At 41.0% G+C, this 19,052-nt stretch overlaps 1 long non-coding RNA gene across 2 annotated transcripts in view; it reads right to left on the minus strand.

Annotated features, from left to right (window-relative positions):
- The window catches only part of LOC140636569 (uncharacterized), a 62,992-nt gene that overhangs the window by 24,611 nt on the left and 19,329 nt on the right, over positions 1-19,052 (minus strand). Inside the window, exons 4-6 of one of the 2 annotated variants that reach the window (XR_012033768.1) lie at positions 17,616-17,646; positions 15,009-15,095; positions 11,994-12,418 (exon numbers count right to left, since the gene is read on the minus strand). This is a non-coding gene — a long non-coding RNA (uncharacterized lncRNA). Of the gene's footprint in view, positions 1-11,993; positions 12,419-14,973; positions 15,096-17,615; positions 17,647-19,052 lie in introns of those variants that run through there. The other variant, XR_012033767.1, reaches the window with a different exon arrangement.

A 19,052-nucleotide genomic window follows, 5' to 3' on the forward strand; every position in this document is an offset into this window, starting at 1 on the left:
AAGAATCAACTCAGTTTTCTCCTTTCATTTACTAGGTAGCTTAAAGTTACTTATTGGGGGATAATTAGGACTTTGCTACAGTTAAGACAACAAGATCCAGCAGATTAATTAGGGGAGCCTCATGATGTCCTCTATGTTGGTAAAGATACTCTAGGTTTGAGATCTGACCTCTCAATTCCACCAGCCTAGAACTTCATGAATTAATGTATCCAGGATCTGTCAGATGTGAGGACAGTGATTCTCAACCCAGTTGGTGCAACAGAATCAATCAATCATCAACAGAGGCTTAAACATTAATAGATAGCCTGATGTCACCTCCCAAACTTCCGAATCAGTGGCCCTGGGGTGGAGCCTTACTGAGTGTCTCTCTACTTTTAAGCTTTTCAAGTGATCAGATGCAAAGTTAGAAATCACTATCCTAGAGCATACTGTTTACACTGCCCAGTCTTGAACCACATCACCTTTGTGCACAAACATTGTAGGAGGATATTAATTTAACCTTTCCTTCCTTCTCCTTCCCACCCTTTTCCATCCTTGTTCCCCTCCCTCAATGTTCATTGAGCACTTAGTATGTACCAGATATATAAGAGGAATATCCCTGACCACATTTACATATCCAACTCCAGTATCAACTTGTTTTCTTTCCAAAAGGCCATTTTAATTAGAAAGGCAAATGAAAGTTAGAAGATTGCTTGGTAAACAATTAAGTCATTGATTAACAAGAATTCATTAAGTCTTTACTATGTGCTCATCAGAATAAATGTCACTGAATGATGTTGAGAGGTTTTTTTTTTTTTTTTTTTCCACTACAGTTGCTAGATATGACTCTCTTTACTATCGTAAGATACTCATTACTCGCCAACTCCACCAATGCACTGTGTTGGCCAGTCAGTGTAGCTCTACCTAGGATAATAACTGGGGAAATATGGGCATTCTGCTATGTGTCTTTTATCAGACTGTGAAGACTATTACTCCTTTTTTCACATTTGTTCCTACGCTCTGTCCTTTATCTCAAAATAATTTCACAATTTGTTATCTTTCTTAAGTTTGCAAGTCTTACTGTAATTACTTAGAGAGGAAAGCACCATATTCATTAAACTGTAAGTCATATTGTCACATGGCACATCCAGTAAGACAATCCTATTTTCAGGGTGGCAGGTATTCAAGGACCTCAGTCTGAGTCCTTTCCTATCCTGGATAGGTCATTGTTAGTCACCTGAAGTTGGAGAGATTGACATTTATTTTGTCTTGGGGTTCTGTCCATTTAGGCTACTCTGAGAAAAGATTTTACCATAGTAGTGAACCCAGTGAATCTTTTCCCTGACAAGTCAACTATGAGTATTACCCATATTTCCTCTACTCATTAAATGCATTCTTTTTGGGGTACTTGGACGGCTCAGTTGGTTAAGCATCCATCTTTGGCTCAGGTCATGATCTCAGGGTCCTGAGATTGAGCCCCGTGTTGGGCTCCCCAGTTAGCAGGGAGGCTGCTTCTCCTTATCCCTCTGCCACTCCCTCTGCTTGTACTCTCTTGCACTCTCTGTCAAATAAATAAATCTAATAAATAAATAAATAAATAAATAAATAAATAAATAAATAAATTCTCTTTATTTTAACTAGCCCCTATTTGATGATGCCTCTTAATGTATATCCCCAACCCAGACCTCTTTCCTGAAATCCAGCTACTTATTATCAGCTCTACCCAAAAGACTCCCCAGAATGGAATTAATCTTCCCCTCAAATGTGCTGTCCCTTCTGTATTTCCTATCTTGGCTGGTGGCAATGCCAAACAACCCAATATCTGAAGGTAGAAACCTAAAGGGCATTATAGATTCCTCTTACCCCATCCTATTTTTTCTTCTCACTACTCATCCCATTCAAAAACTCAGGTACTTTTGAGTATATCTTTTAAATACATCTTTCATATCCATTCTGTCCTCCTTTCCACTGCAACTGCCTTAGAGTCTTATTAACTCTTATAGCACTAATATAACTGGTCCCTCTAACTACAATCTTTTTCTCCTTCAATTCAGCCTTAATAGAGCCATAAAAATATGTCTAAAAAGAAATTTGACTATATTTCTCTCTAGCTCAAAAATCTTCCCTCGCTGTCATAACTTACAGGATAAAGGCAGGAAATGAAGGGAACAACACAAAAGTAGGAAGTCATAAAACTACATGGAATGTAATGGGGAACTATAAGAATTTTGATAATGCCTGAGCCCATGAGTGTGAGGTACAGGATGGAAAAGATAGGTGGGTCCAGGTCAGCCACAGCAGGCCAGGTATCTGCTGCTGTTCCTTCTTCCTGGAATGCCCTGTCCTACTCCCTTAACTGGCAACTCAGAGTGACTTCTGAAAGCATCCTCTAATACTTCTACATGAAAGTTAATTATTCCTTCCTCATGGCTAATGCTATGTCTCATATTGTTGCTTTTGTTTTCCTAATCACAGTTTTTCAAAAATATTTTTTATTTATTCATTTGAGAGAGAGAGAGAGAGCACAAGCAGGGGGAGAGGCAAAGGGAGAGGGAGAAGCAGATTCCCCACTGAGCTGGGAGCCCAATGTGGGGCTCGATCCCAGGACCTGGAGATCCCAACCTGAGCCAAAGGCAGACACCCAACCATCCAAGCCCCCCTGGGTGCCCCCCTAATCACACTTTAATATGACTACTTGTTTGCATGTCTGCCCCCTATTTAGACTATGAGCACCTTTAGGACAAGAACTATCTCTTATTCATTTCTATATCCCCCATATGACAAGCTGCCTGGCACATAGTTTGTCTCTAATAACTGATCTCTTTCTCTTTGGTTTCTTTTTAATTTTGTAAGAATATAGGCAAGAGATAATAAAATCTTAATGAAGAGTGATAGTAGGAATGAAGAGGGAGAAATAAATTTTTAGAACTATTTAAGAAGTTGAATAGACTTAGTCATCAACCAACAAGAGGGAAGAAATTTCTTCCTAAAGGAAGAAGGAGTCCATCTTCTTTGTCTTTAGTTATATATAAACTTCATTGGTTGGGGATTTTAATTATTTTGTTCATGTATTCCTTATAGCTTGTGGTGAACACAACATTGAGTTTACAGTGAATCAGATTAAATTTATTACACATATTTTGGATACATTTTCAATGTTGTAGTATCATTTTTAATTTTTTTAAGTTTTTATTTAAATTTAGTTAACATACAGTGTAATATTAGTTTCAGGTGTACAATATAGTGATTCAACACCCGGTGCTCATCACAAGTGCACTCTGGAATCCCCATCACCTATTCCACCCATCCCCCCCAATGGCCTCCCCTCTGGTAGCCATCAGTTTGTTCTCTACAGTTAAGAGTCTGTTTCTTGGTTGGTCTCTCTCTTTTTTGCCCCTTTGCTCATTTGTTTTGTTTATTAAATTTCACATATAAGTGAAATCATACGATATTTGTCTTTCTCTGACTTATTTCATTTAGCATAATACCCTCTAGCTCCATCCATGTTGTTACAAATGGCAAGATTTTTTTTTATTAGATTTCATTCTTTTTTATGGATATATAGAGCCACCTCTGTATCCACTCATCTATCAATGGACACTTGGGCTACTTCCATAGTTTGACTGTTGTACACAATGCTGCTCTAAACATTGGGGTTCATGTATCCTTTGAATTAGTATTTTTGTATTCTTTGCGCAGATACCTATTATCTACCCAAAGTGTGGTTGCTGCTTAGTATCATTTTTTTGAGATACTTTTTTTTTAAGGTGGCTTTTAAGATAGACTTTAACAGTAAAAATGAAATTTCAAAGCAACAAAATGACAAGTCAGAAAAGACAATTCTACTAGAACATTAGCCAAATTTGGATAGGTTATATTCAAAGTCAAAAGAGATAACAATTAAACATAGAGAAGAGAATACAGGTGAAGACAAGAATGCTGTTTAGGTGAGGGAAGAACTTGCTGTGGGCAATCCTAGTAGTCAAACTGGACACAAGTCACATGGGTTTAGCATCAGGCTCTCTTGTAACAAAGACAGCCCTTGGTCCAGAAAAAATATATATATATGTCCCCTTCTGAAGGAAGGGCTCCGAGTGATGGGAGGACGAGTGGAGGGAAAGTCCCATATGAAGCAGAAGACGAAGAGCCAGGAGTAGGTTCCTATTGCAGGAAAGAGGCTGAATTTAAAAACATTCACCATGCCTCCCAATATGGGTCTAAGAGTCTGATCTGCCTGAGGTCTTCTGCAAGCTACTCTTCCTGACTCAGGATTGAATATTCAATATGAAATACGTGAGCTAACTTAACAAGAATCTTGCCTGGTTTCTCCTCCCAGCTCAGCATACAGCCACTGAGTCCATACCAGAAAGAAAACCCTTTTTCTTCCCATCATATCCCTCTGCTGCTGGAAATGATTTTTGTACTCTTTTGGAACAAGTCATATCTTAACCAGCCTTCAGCCATTGAGCCAGTCATGACTACAGGACTGGTAGCCTCCATGAGTCAGCAAAATGGGTAATGACATCACACTCGTCAGATCATGACTTGGCATTTCTGTGTCAGCATCTGTCTTTAGACATTTGCTGGCCTTCCACCACCTATTATGGGTGCATATTTGGGGTACAGAGATCCATCCTTTCACTGCCCAGTTGGCTGTCCTTTATATTCGTATGAAATCACTGCCCTGAGGCAGAGGATACAATGACCCAGGGCATTTTCGAAGCTGCCCCAGTGTCTTAACCCTCTTCCCAGGTCCATCCCAAATGAGCTCTGCTTTCTGACATTTAGATGCCAGGAATTTTTCACATAAGCAGAAATGATAGACATTATTTAATTCTGGCTCTCTTTTCTCCCTACTAAACTTTTAGAATTATGTAAAAGTCTATCGAAGCCACGTCTCTGGATCAGGCACAAGGAATCAAACATCTTATTGCTTAACAAATGATCTAAGTGCTTCATAAAACTTGCATTAGGGTCATGTGCATTGAAACAACAAAATTTGTGATAAAACCATTTTTTCCCTTTATCTTTAGTTTTATCTTCCAAACAGTACTACAAGTGGAGAAGGAATAAGACTGACTAGACTGGAATGGAATTAGATGGGATTTTAATCAGTTTAAATAAAAGATTATACAAGTGGAATAATGTCATATATTTAGATGTACTAAGAAAATGTAGCTCTAGAATTTTGTCTACAGCTAATATAGTTTTATTCACAGCCCCAACCACTTTGTGGATAAAAATTAACTAAATTTTCAATATAATTTCATACTGATATAATTTGCTAATTTTTTTTAAAAAAATTGAATAATAGTATCTGATTTTGATAAAAATCCTTGAATCCTCAGTGAGACCACTGTCCCTTAATGGGATGCCCAAGTGCATAGAGGGAGAGATGTGGCTTATGTGGTCTTTGTAGAATTAGGAGGAAAGGACATCCTAGTCTTGTGCTGGTCTTTTGGTGAATCTTAAGGGTATCAGCTGTTTTTCAGAGTTATTAGCACCTGGAAGCATCTGTCCTGATGGCTTCTATGCTGCGGCAACTTGAGATCTGATGTTCTCAGCTTCCACAGAGCCGGCTAAAATGCCCTGCGTGGCTGTCCTCTACTTCTCCAACACCTCCACTAATGTTCCTTCTGGCGTAGGAGTTTGCCCTATAGCTTCTGGACTAAAGTTCCATCTTTCAGCTCAGCAATTCTCTATTCACTTGTATTCAGTCTGCTGATGAAGAGACCAACCAAAATTTATTTCCAAAATTTACTTTTAAATTTTTAGACATTCTGTTGTTCTTTTTTAAATTTCTACTTGTTCTCTATCCATGTTTTCAACTTCTCTTTTATTTCTTCAAACATATTAACTATAGTTCATATTCAACATCAGACAAATCAAAATGATTCAATCTTTCAGAGTCTCTTGCCAATATCTGCTCCTTGAAATTATGGTTTTATTCTTTTAGAGTATGTTTTGTGATCTCTGACTATGAGTTGCTAACTTTCCCATAAGAATCCTTTGAGGCTTGCATGAACTTCTGGTTTTCTAGAGTAGATTGTGTCTCCTTCTGCCAATGACCTGGAAATGCTACCCACCGGAAAGTATTTAAATTAAATTCTCAGCTTGAAAGTATGAATTCCAACCTAATCTTTCCATATGATTTTGAATTTTCATTAAGAACGGTTTTCCGGAACCAGAGATTATACAAGTTATTTTGTACCTCTCCTGTACCGTAGGGTTCATTTCTTATTCACCTTTTTATTGGGGACACAGCCATTTGAGACACTTCCCACTTCCTGCGAGGATTCCTTACCGTGGTGAAGCCGAGGCTTATCTTTCACTCCCTGAACTCCAAGCAGTAGTCAGAGCAGAAGTTCCAAGTTCCCAGGTGTAGTGAGAATTTCCCCCGCCTGAAACCTGCTTTTAGCATTTGTTTATCTCTGAGTTCTGGGTTTCTCTTCTTTCATGTGCTTGATGAATTCCTTACTTTTGTGCCAGCTCAATGAAGCATTTTTATTCTATCCAGGAATTTCTTTTAATCTGGAATGTCATCTCAGGTATCTATTCCAGGATCCCACTGAAATAGCACCAGCCCTTTCTCTGTCATAAATAAGAATAAACATTTATATACTTATGATTTGGTATTCTCAGATATTGGAACCAGACAAATTTACATTAAATTCCAGTTCTTTGACCTACTGGTATATGACTTTTTAAACCCCAGTCTCTTCATCTGTCAAATGGAGACTATGATACGCTTAGCTCTCAGGCTAACAGAAGGATTAAAGAGATCATACTTGTAAAGCACTTAACAAACTTCCTGGACTCTGTTGAGTGATTAATAGCTATTTTGGTTATTGACCTTATTTTGTACATTTTGTCCATGCACTTAAATTTTTCATAAAGTAATTTTTACTCAACTTAAACCAATATTTATTGAGTGAATGCCACCTCCTAGATTTTAGAGTTAAAATAGTGAATGACAAACTCCCTACACTTTGATATTTATATTCCTGTATACTCTAGAAACCCAGAAATAAACCATTAAGTAAACAAATATGTATATTTTATTTTAATATTTATCAGATACTAATAAATGCCACAAAGAAAAATCAAGCAGCTTAGGAGATACAAAATGATTAAATAGGAAATGGATGCAGTGCTATTTTAAATAGTGTAATCAGATAAAACCTTTCTAAAGGGGGAAATCATTAGAACGACATCCTGAATGAAATGAGGAGCAAGCCATGGAGACAAGAACAGAGGAGAAAAGCCCCCCAAGCAGAGAAGTACAAGTATGACCTTGAGTTAGGCAAAGCATTTGTCCTAGTGGGGACAACGGGGAAGGTGAGGATGGCTGGAGCAGAGTATGAAGAACTGAAGTTGGTGAGTGGGTAGGAACCAAATCATGTAGTGCCTCATGCATCATGATATGGGCTTTGGATTTTATTCTGAATATAATGGGAAGTCACTGGAGCATTTTGTAGAGGGGGATGATGTGGTCTGAATCATATATTAATAAGACCATTCTGGGAACACCTGAGTGGCTCAGTGGCTGAGCATCTGCCTTTGGCTCAGGTCGTGACCCCAGAGTCCTGGGATCAAGTCCCATATCGGGCTCCCCACAGAGAGCCTGCTTCTTTCTCCGCCTCTCTCTGTGTGTCTCTCATGAATAAATAAATAAAATCTTAAAAAAAAAAGACCATTCTGAGTGACATAGGGGGTATAAATAATGGAAGTTGGCAAATCAGACTGATAACCACTGGAGAAACTTATTGCCGCCCCAGAGAGAGACAACGGAGGTTTGGGCAAGGGTGGCAATTACAGAGGAGCTAGAAGGAGGACATAATCTGAAAGCAGTGTTCACAGGATTTGGTGCTAGATCTGGATACAGGAAGACATAAAGGAGTTCAGAGAATGGCTATCTAACATTTGGGGCTGGGCAACCAGGGGTCAATGAGATGAGGAGGAGAGGGAGGGCATTGAACTCGTTAGGCAAGGAAATCAAGTTTGGTTTTGTACACATTTAAATTTGATATGTCTATTAGTGGAAATGTTGAATAGGAAATTGGATACTCATGAGTCTGGAGCTCAGAGGCCCTGCAGATAAAATCTGCATCAGCAGCATATGGATGGTTTTTAAGGCAGTGAGACAGAATGAGGTTACCTAACGCATGTGTGCCGATGCAGAGGCCAAGAGCACTAAGCGCTAAACCCTGGGATGCTCCAATGTTTCGACACTTGGAAATTGAGAATCAGAGCTCAATGAGAGTGGAGGAGGGCATGGAGTTTAGGTGATCTGAGAAGTCGCTGGAAGAAAATGATTTTTAAAAGAGAGTTTGCGATCATCTGCTTCGATTTTGCTAAGAAATCCAATAAGATGAGGGCTAAAAATTGACATTGCACTTTGCCAGATGAAAGTTATTGGTAGGAGTGAAGGCATAATTGGAGTGATTCAAAGTGAAACAATTAATATTGAAACTTTTGGGGGGAGTTTTAAAATAAAGGGGAGAATAGTGGATGTGGATTCCAGGAGCATTTTTTACAGGATGACAGATACTATATCATGTTGTATGTTGATGGACATGACCCGGTAAATTAGAGAAACACAGAAACAATGTGGGTGAAAATGGTAGGACTGGAGCTTCCAAGTAGGACAGGTCAGGTGGGATCCAGAGCACAAGGTGTTGTAATGCCTTAGAAAGAAGCACAGAGGGGACACCTGGGTGACTCGGTGGTTGAGCATCTGCCTTCTGCTCAGGGCGTGATCCCGGGTTCCAGGGATCAAGTCCCACATCAGGCTCCCCGTGGGGAGCCTGCTTCTCCCTCTGCCTCTTTCTCTGTGTCTCTTATGAATAAATAAACAAAATCTTTAAATTAAAAAAAAAGAAAGAAGCACAGAGAGGTCATCCCTTTTTCATTTTATTCAGAACTGCTCAGACCTAATCAGAGAGTAGGTGTTCTCTGAACACCTCCCCTAAAATTGTACCCTATTTCCTGATCACAGCTAAGCTTTCAATCTTTTATGCTTCCCTTCATAACATATTTTGTGTCTAATATTGAACATGTGTTTATTGGTTTATTGTTTGTATTTTACCCAAAAATATAATCACCGAAGAGAAAGGACTTTGCCATCCTTCAGACTTAAAACATTGCCTGGTACATAGTACTATGTAGTAAGTGCGTATGTATTAAATGCCTACAGCAGGAAGAAAAATAGACAAAAAAAAAATGTATACAAATGCAGGTAGGCTAGTAGATTTGGTGGAAGGAAGAATAATCATTTCTCTTCTCATTACTTTCATTTTCTCAGGGTAATAAGAGGCAGAGTCACCAGCATGGAAGGGAAAAAGGGTATGAAATATTTGCCCCAGAGAATAGAAGAAGGAACAAATGCAAAATGTTGTGGAGTTACCAGTCTAATATAAGTTATGTGATCAAATTGTCAAGTGAAACCAGTTAGTAAATTTGTGTGTTTTCTTTCAACCGAAATCTGCCAGTTAGGTGCAGGCACCGAAAAAAGTGGAGAACTGGGTTTAATCAGTGTTGGTATTTTGCTGTGAGTATAACAAAGGGAGAAAGGATCACATTAGTTTCCAAGGGCTGCTGAGAAACAGTTTTTAGCCACCACAAACTTGGTGGCTAACAACAACAAAATACATTCTCTCACAGCTCACAAGGCCAAAAGTCTAAATTCAAGGTGTCAGCAGGATCGGGTCCTTCTGAAGTCTTCAGGGAAAAAAAAAAAACAATCCCATACTTCTCCTCTGGCTTCTCGTGGCTTCCAGCAGTCCTTGACATCCTTTGCCTCGTGGCAGCATAACTCCATCCTCTCTCTCCATCTTCCCTGGCATTCTTCCCTGGGCCAATAGCTCTGTATGTGCTTCTCTTCTTGTTACAAGGCTATCGTCATTGGATTCCGGGCCCATCCTAATCTGGTATGTCCTTATTTTAACTAATCCCATCTGTAAAAACCCTCTTTCCAAACACGATCCCACTCTAAGGTTCTGAGTGGGCATGAAGTTTTGATACACGCTGTTCAACTCTCTACAGAAGTTGAGGGCGCATGCAAAGAAGTGATTATAGCAACAAGCCCTAGAGTCTAGTAGGGAAAGAGACACTGGGACATGTAGTGCGGCACACAAAGGGCCCTGAAAAGTGGTAAGGTTGATGGATTGGTGGACCCTATGTGCTCAGAGAAATAGAATAAGGTTACTGCAGTAAGTGAGTTGGAAAAATTTGGCTTGAATTGTAGCTCATAACCCTGGAAGGGGTTGGTGGAGGTGTTATGAAGGAAAAGAACATCTGAAGGTTGATTAAGGAACCATGAAGATAGCAGAGAAGCTAAATCCTCTATAGGAGTGGTAAAGTCCTCAAGGATGGTGACAGATGGCAAGGTCGTACGTCTTGTGTCACACTCTAGGGACCAAGGAAGAATGACCATACTGTCAGTGAATTACTTCAGCAAAGACAGGTAGCAGCTGGCTCCTTAGGCAGAAAAGCATGAAAAGAAGTGGAGATTTTGAGGGAGGAGCAAGAAGGATACCTACGCATGTCCAGGTGCTGTGGGGGCTGGGGCAGAGGCCATGATGGCCTCTCCGTTGAGAGTGACCAATGGGCTACACTATCCTCAGGGAACATTCAGGTTCCAGGTAAGATGAGAATGTCCAGAGCAGACGAGCTGAACGAGGTGTGCAGAGGATTCTGCTGATGACAGCGTGGTGGAGAAGTTGGGGAAGGGATCAGAACAGGGGGGATCGGACTACAGAAATACATCGTGTGGGAGACAAGAGGCCGGGGGAGAGGGTGGAGAGGGGACATTTGGTCAGGGAGACTTCTGACGGTGATGGAAGCAAACAGCAGCACAGCCCTCCTTTGTGGGGACAGACTTTGATTTAGTTCATGCTTCTCTCAATTTGGGGGAATGTGGTATTCCCTAGGTCCTCAGTATTATAAATAGCTCTAGAATGAATGTTCGTAGCGCTGGAAGGGGGGGTGTTCCAACAACTGCATTTCGCCTTCATGTGGTTCACTGTGTTTAGTAAGTAATATCTGCTTCTCACTAGTTTGGGAGGTTGAGGACCTTGAGAGTAGATGAGCCGCTCAACTTCTTTGTTTGGAGCACCTTGCACACAGTAGGAGTTCCAAATGGCCACCTTGGCTGTGGCTAATTAAAGATCCAAAAATAAAACAGTTTTCGGTTTTCTTCCTCTTTGCTTTCCTTTGTCTTTTTTTGGAAGTGGAGTGGGGAAGCACAATGTTATGTTCAAAGATTTTTCTACCCTTATAATAGTCTTCCAGCCTGTTTACTTGTTCAGGGCACATCATCACCACGTGACAGGACGTGTGTGCTCTAAAACGACAAAGTGTGTGGATCCTAGCCAGCAGGGTCAAGAAAATACTTCATAAACAAGGCTGTAAATAACATCTGGGCTGTCCAAATACAGGAGGACCTGCTAGCTTTTCCTTTGGGTTGTTGTTTTGTTTGGTCGTGGCCACATCTCCCTGTAGACCCAAACAAGTCAGCGAGCCACTGTCTCAGCCCCTGAGCACTTCAGGCTAATTCTGGTTGCTGAGTAGATGGCAGGCTGTCAATGGGAAAACCAGACCCTGCTGAGTGAAGTGACAGGAAACCAATGAATCACAGCATTGAAGAAGAAAGCCAAAAGGTCCGAATAATCAAGATAAAGGCTTTAAGCCATGAGGGGGGAAATCAAGTTTGTAAACATTTTTTATCTCCGAGCACAGAAAATATTTGATGAGAAGACTAATAATAGTTCAAATTGATTTAAAAAAAAAAAAAAAGAGTTCTTATCTGAATACCTCAAACCACAACTTTCCATGTTACACCCTAGTCAACTTGGCTGTGTAATATTCGATTCGGATTCCTTCTACTGCACTTAGTGCGTAGACGATTATAAAGACATACTTTAACTAAGGGATGTTATGCAACATGAAATGAATATGTAAAAGTGATTTTTTAATCTCTTGAAGGATAACTACATAGTAGAAAACTCATCCATGCCCACAGGCACAAGCTTCTCAGTTATCTTGATGACTGATGGAATGACTGTGCCTATCCCGGATGCTTCTGACGGGGTGTGCACTCTGCCCATGCCACCATGCCAGATGAAGGCAACCTTGAGGAAGACGCAGTGGAACCTTATAAGATGGCTTTTCCTTTTCTCTGTCTTCAAGGGTAGGGCCGGAAAAAGATCTTTTGCCAATAGCATGCTGTGCCTCTGCTCACCCCTTGTTCCAATTACCGTGCTGAGAAGGGAAAAGATGCGCTGGCAGGACTGGGCAAGGCTCCATCGCCCCCACCACTGGCTGTAGACCCTGGGGGGCTGGGTCTGTGTCACCTGCACACCACATCACGCAGCTCTGGGGGCCTGCCCGGGGAGAGGTGCCAGCATTCAGCTTTCTTCACTGGTGCTCATGGCGCCGACTAAGAGAATTGCAAAAAGAAAAGATAGATAGAAAAAAGAAATAGATGGATCCACTGTCACAACTGGAGACTTCCGGAAGCTCTACTTTGTTTCTGACTCAATTCCATTTGGCAGGTACTAACTAACCCCTATGTGTCCTAGGGGGCAAGACGGAAACACCAGTGCCCTAGCAGGATGGAGATCTGAGTCCAGAGCCAGGTTCTACCACTGACCCCTCAATGACTCAGGTCCCTTCCTTGATCTTTTTCTCAGCGCGTCTTCAGAGCCATGAAGCAGGTGGCCATGGGAATTCGATACCATAAAAGTGACTGCTACTAGGTGTTCAACTTTACTTTGCTTCCTGTCTCCTTGCGGTCTAGGGTTGTGGGAAACAAAATCAGTTTAACCAGGGATCTGACCCCAAAAGATACTGGCCTCATCCCCAGGAGAATTTAGCACATGCAGCATAGAGTTGACATGAGGGAGTCAGCCCCGTCCTGCGATTCTGGACCTCTGTGGTGCCAGCAGAAATCTTCAGACTCCACAAGCTCCCCAGGTGATCCGAGGTGTTCTCCTGGAAAGCTAGCCTTGGTCCCCGTCAACCCCATGAGTGCTGACATTTTAACAGAGACTCCCACCACACAAGGCCTCAAAGGCATTTCAGGAGCCATATTATACCACATACTTAAAATTCGAGGACTGGAGGGGCACCTGGGTGACTCAGTCAGTTAAGCATCTGACTCTTGATTTCAGCTCAGGTCATGATGTCTCTGGGTAATGAGATCAAGCCCCACATGGGGCTCCGTACTGGACATAGGGCCTGCTTGGGATTCTTTCTCTCTGGCTCCCTCTGCCCCTCCCTCTCTCTTAAAAAAGAGAGAGAGAGAGATTGGAAAGAGAGGAAACCTTCCCTCATAAACTTCCCTTCCATTATGTGATATATAAGCTCTAGCCACAAAGCTCATAGAGCAATTTTAATGTTTTAATGTTCTTTCCATGCTGCCAATCGCTTTCTACTCTGCATGAGAAATTATATATAATTTATTCTCTCCATGGTTCACCTTTTATCCCTTAAAGTTCTTGGCCCACAGCGATGAGAGATAAATGTCGGGGTAAATTGCCCAATGAATAAATGTAATCATGTATTCATTCTTCCCAACTTCCATAACTGTTAAGACTCAAAAGGAAAGAAAGGATTGGAGTAGGAAGCATGTGCCTCTGAGACTGCCCTGGCCAAGAGCAAAGCATTTTGATTCGTGAGGGGTCATTTCCCCAGGGATGAGAACAAGCGCCCATGTCCCTGTCTCTCCAGGAGAGGAACGAATGCCGGGGTCTTGAAGACGCCTTGCTCTATTTTGGCCAAATTCACAAACACACCATGTGAGTTGCTGGTGGAGGTTGATTTGCCAAAATAATTTTCAAAAAAGGAAAACCAGTAGTCAACATAGGCTATCCTCCAGTGAGACTTAGCGACCTAAAAAGTCAAGTAGCTGTGGTCTCAGGATTTTGATGCCCTTGTCCCTTGTGTGTGATTCTGTCCATTGATTGAGGGCTCTAACAGCCTGATAAGCTGAATTTGTAGTGGGGAGAATTCTGGACCAAGAGACCATCTCAACATAAAAAACTAAAAAAAAAAAAAAGAATCAGTGGAACCAAGGGCTTATTATGATGTCTCATGTGGCACTGGGGAGATTTTCGGTTTGAATTATTTGTTTGGAATCCATGTGAGCATCTGGCTGAGGGCAGATACTAAGGCTTATTCCCTAAATCCATTTGGGACAGTGGGGGCATCAGTCCAAACAGCCATCAATTTCAAAGCCAGATTGGCCTGGTTCCCCTAGGATTTCATGATAGGTCATGTTCCTTTCCTTGAAAGACAAGAACGCAACGGAGGGTCTCATTTGGCAGTATGGACAGGTCAATCCATTAAAGTCAAAGCCCTCGAGGAGTCGTTAAGGGAATAACTTAATAGAAACAGCCACTTAACCTGAGTGTCTATGGAACTGTTTAGATGATGGTTCACAAGATTCTCTGCCAGCCTGAATTAAATTACACCCAAACTGGTATCAGCATCAAATACATATGCCCACTCCAGCCCTGGAGAGCTTGACTAAGGTTGAGGTAGGACTCAAGAAATATACATTTCAGGGATCCCTGGGTGGCTCAGCAGTTTAATGCCACCTTCAGCCCAGGGCATGGTCCTGGAGACCTGGGATTGAGTCCTACGTCAGGCTCCCTGCATGGAGCCTGCTTCTCCCTCTGCCTGGGTCTCTGCCTCACTTTCTGTGTCTCGAATGAATGAATGGATGAATGAATGAATGAATAAATAAACCTTTAAAAAAAAGAAAGAAATATACATTTCAGGCTCCCCACCTGACTCTAAGGCCCAGCTAGGTTTGAGAACTCCTGGTGTCCATAATTAACACTGGGAGAGCCCAAGTAGGAAACAGCCCAGAGGAAGCATTACCATTCTCTTCTCTTTGGGACTTTGAGAAATACTTCAGTAGTCAAATTTTGTAGAAATACCCATGTGCTTCACACACACATACACACACACACAGACGCACGCACGCACCAGTGATAGAAAGAAAAACTCTAGATTTGATTCACCCAGTTGCTGGCCAAATTCTTTCCATCCACTGAACTTCCTTGGAGCTCTTTGAAGTCAGCAATTACTTTGTTCTCAGAGGAGTCATTCTGTGGTGAGGAAAATGTTGAAAGTTTGGCAATGTATTAGGACTTTCCAAATCTGGGTTCTTTCAAAATATTTATCTGTATGTTGTTTATCCTTTTTCGGTATTTAGACTTCATTCTTTCTAATAACCAGAGGACAAGCTATTGATATTAGTCACCTGGAACGCATAATAAAGGCAGTACATTTGCCAGTGGTGATAAAAAGGCAGCTACCCATCACTGATGTCCTTATTAATCCACCCTGTGGATTAATCCACCTTCTCTTTGAGAAGTATAGATTTAGTAACTGCATGGAGCCCTTCTCCCAGTGCCTGAAACAGCAGCCTTCCTCAGGAAAGATGAGCTACGATTTTCATTATTCCTCTTGCATGAACTCATTAACCCACCCCCTCCGCCTAATCGGCTACCAGCGATGTTCCAAGTGAATATTTTGCACACATCCTATTCCCGTCTTCTAGCATTACTCTTCCCCGACTTCCTGTTTTGTCCCACATATGTTTGTCCCCAACGCTAACAGGGTGGGAAATCTTTGGGTACATCTCCATTGATAATTGAAACATGTGGCTTTGTTTTTTTATATGCTCTTAGATTCACCATTTGCAGGAAACCACAGATCCTAATGTCGATTTCCTGTATTGCTGCAGCATCTCACAACGCAGGGATTTCACTTTTTAATGATCCCTTCTCCCTTTGCGTAAGCCCGTCCATACAGCCACGCTCACTGTTGTGTCTGAACGTACACTGACTCATAACTCCAGGCCCGGCTGCTCCCACCCAGCCCTACTCTCCAGCTCCACTCTGTGGTGCTCTCAGCCTGACCGACCAGCTCCAAAGGGTATTGGATTAGTGGGACCCACTACCCAGCCCTGGTCCCAGTGAATTTTCTCCATGCTTTTTGCTATATAACGAATTAAGTGTTGATATTTATAGCAGCTTTCTTGACAACCCTGATGATAGGATGACTTTGGTGTATCCCAAACCATTTATGTTCCCTCAGTGAATGCTTCCACTGGATTCCCTCATCACAGCACATTATCAATCAGGCTCTGCCTACCACAGGGCCATCCACCAACCCAGAGCATGTGTGTGTGTCTGTGCCTTTGGAAGAGGTAGACAAATTACAGAAAAAGGGACAGTTATAATCTGTTTTGATTTTACCATCCGCCTACCTCGCCAAGACACACACACACACACACACACACACACACACACACAGCTTCTGTTTTTCCAAGAGCTTTTGAAATTTTGCTTGGTTTATACCCCCGAGGCCAGTGGACAGGAAATGAGAATCGGATAGGAAAGGAGCTGAAAACATCTTCTGCAGTTTTTTTGTTGTTGTTGTGTGGGGTATGGTAATTTTCCACTTAAAATGTTTTTAAAATAGATTTACCAGGAAATATCGCTTTATATAGAAGGATGGCCATTCTTTAATATTTGTATGTGGTTATGATCACTACCAGTTGAAATCATCATATTAATAGCTCTCTTGAATAATGGCTTTCATTTGACCACCTGAAAAGTGCAGCAAATATTGAGGTGCATTTCTCTGCATTTTAATTCCGGGGATGATATTCTAAGAAAGGTGCTAGCCTGTTAAAGGAACCTGTCCCATAGAATTACAGTGCTGGAGTGGAAGACTTTTTTTGGAAAAAAAAAAATCGTTTTGGAAAAACGATTCCATTTTTCACTCTTTTAAATTCACTTGCTATAAAGGAGCAGTTCTGAATGATTGCACCTAAACACAGAAAATAACCCTTCTGATTCTATTTAAGATATGAAGGGGGCTTTTTTGAAGATTTTTCTAATTCCCTCTCCTTTATCACTTATGCATTTGTTTCCCAGACTACATTAAAGTGGAAAAAATAAAATAAAACAACATAGCAAGTCTTTTCCAAAAGACCTGCTACTTCAGTTTGAGGATTATTTCCTACTTACAATTTTGGTGTTCCAGTGTCCTTCCTTTTTTGAAGTTAGGATTAGGGTAGATGGAAGATTTTTGTCTCTTGTCCTCATTTGACAAAAATTTAATGCTTCCAGACTGGTCCCCAGACTGAATTTTGTAATTTAACTTTTTAGAGAAATTTCAAGGCTCCTGAAATCAGCACTCTGCCTTTAGAATTCCATGACAGGCCACTGCTAAATGCCCCATAGTGCTTGCAATAAGCCAGACCACGTAGGGATGCCTGCTGGAGACTTTGCAGCTCTAACGTAAGAAATAGATTAGGTGACTGCTGCTGGTGTCCCAGAGGTCATAATTCTTCTTCAGATATTTCAAAAGGATAAGGTAATTAAGCTAATAATCCCTGTTGTTATAAATACTAGATGTGGCATTGTTCATTTATTGCCTTCTAACATCCATGATATCGATTTACACAAGAATAACTTGGGGGAAGTTCTGGTATTGAAGACTCTAGAAAGGAACTAGGATCAAAGACTCCTAGATTAAAGGGTTGATTTAGGATAAATGTTAAAAGGCATAATGTGAACAACACACTTATTACAAACAAGAAATCCCAGTCTTACCTACTGTTCTATCTGACAGAGATTTCACTTCCTGTAAAAACAAAACAAAAATGGAAACATAATTGAGCGAAGTAAATTGTTACTTGTGCAATTAACATAAAAGTGCTTGCGTTTAGATACCTTTAATTTACATTTAAAATGCAGTTTAATAGTTAATGCAGAAAGGGCCACACAGGAAGAAAAGTTTGACTTCTGAATATGTCCCTATCTGCATCGTGTGTACAGTAAATGTGCATATACATTTTACGATCCTAAAAAAGTTCTTATCTGTCTGTTGTATTTCAAGGTCATAATATTTAGAGTCTATATCTGGCCCCTTTTGAGAAATTCAGAGAGTGCAATTTAAACTGCTGGATGGTCCCTGCTAACAAACCAGACATCCAAATTAGCATAGCCTCATAGGCTCGAAGTTGGAGATTAATTGGTATGTGGTCAAAGAAGAATTTTAATAAAACATAAGAATGCAACCTGTACCAACTGTGCAGTGTTTCTGCAGATGACTATTTCTGGGTGCCTTCTCATGCGTGACAATTGCGATCGCAAAGGGCTGGTGGAAAACTTAAAAAAGCAAAAAATTATGCAAAATAGTGGAGTTTCAAATCTGTCTACCAACTTGACCTAGAAGACTCATTTCATAGAACGTTTGCCTCAACTAAGTCTTAAATTTCCCACTTACATCTTACTCCTGGCAATAAGCCAGGCAAACTACGACTTTCCAGAAGCTATGGGTGGGTATTTGTGTTCAGCGTCTGGTGCTCAGAAAGCATCTGTCCTCATGCTGTTGCGATTGCCCAGCTCACCCTGCAAGTAGCTATGCTCTGTTCTTTTCTACGTTCAACTTTTATTTTTGGTTAATTAATATGAGAGGTGTTATCCGTAACAGGGTCACAGACTGCAGGCCAAATGCAGCCCATCGCCTGATTTTGAAAATACGGTTATTTTGGAGCACATTCGTGCTCATTTATTTATGTGCTGTTTATGGATGCTACAACATTTGAGTTGTTGCTGCAGATATTGTATGGGCCACAGAGCTTAAAAGGTTTACTTTCTGGCCCTTTGTAGAAAATGTATGCTGACTCTGGTCTACAAAGAAGAAAACATATTGTAGAAGGGGATTATCCTTTCACGTGGGTTTGGGTGCTAATTCCTTATCATAGAAACATTTCAAAAGGATTTTTTAATTTAATCATTGCCTTTCAACTCAGGGGAAAAATACATATATTCAGTGCAAAAACAGATACCTGCTCAGGTTTCTTACCGCTTTGCTTTTTATTACTTGGTCTGCATGTAGATTCACAATCTATGCTGGGAGGGAGGGGGAGATATTTGGGGCAAGTGTGATCAAGGCTGAGACAGGCGGGCCTTTGGCAAAATTTGCAGAAGGTGAACTCACCTTTGGTGACTTTCCACCATCCCTTTTCTCCTGGCCTGCCCTAT

The sequence above is a fragment of the Canis lupus genome, chromosome 7 (assembly GCF_048164855.1).
Source record: "Canis lupus baileyi chromosome 7, mCanLup2.hap1, whole genome shotgun sequence".
Classification (NCBI taxonomy): Eukaryota; Metazoa; Chordata; class Mammalia; order Carnivora; family Canidae; genus Canis; species Canis lupus.